Raw genomic sequence first — 337 nt, forward strand, 5'->3', positions numbered from 1 at the left:
GGCCGCGGGGCCCCCGCCCCGGCCGTGCCAGGGAGGCGGCAGAGCCGCCGCCGGCAGCTGGCGGGTGAGGGAGGGAGGGAGACCCTCGGAGAAGTCCCATTGTTTAGATTTCTGTCACAAGCCAGGAGAATACTTAATTTCTTTCATCTCTGGAGTTTTCATTCTAATTCAAATTTCATTTTCCATTAATTGATCGGGGATTAGCGAAGCCATTATGCAAAAATTAGACAAGCCAGATGCGATGAATAATTCATGACGGACAATTACACTTTATTCCTGGTGTACTTCCTAACTTCCCTCCGACTTCCCGCCTGCCGGAGATGACAGCCTTCCCTCC

General features: G+C 52.2%; 1 protein-coding gene across 4 annotated transcripts in view; it reads left to right on the forward strand.

Annotated features, from left to right (window-relative positions):
- Positions 1 to 337, forward strand: part of DYNC1I1 (dynein cytoplasmic 1 intermediate chain 1) — a 180,396-nt gene that overhangs the window by 153,032 nt on the left and 27,027 nt on the right. The window lies entirely within an intron of this gene.

The sequence above is a fragment of the Aptenodytes forsteri genome, unplaced genomic scaffold, assembly GCF_000699145.1.
Source record: "Aptenodytes forsteri isolate BGI_AS27 unplaced genomic scaffold, ASM69914v1 Scaffold55, whole genome shotgun sequence".
Lineage (NCBI taxonomy): Eukaryota > Metazoa > Chordata > Aves > Sphenisciformes > Spheniscidae > Aptenodytes > Aptenodytes forsteri.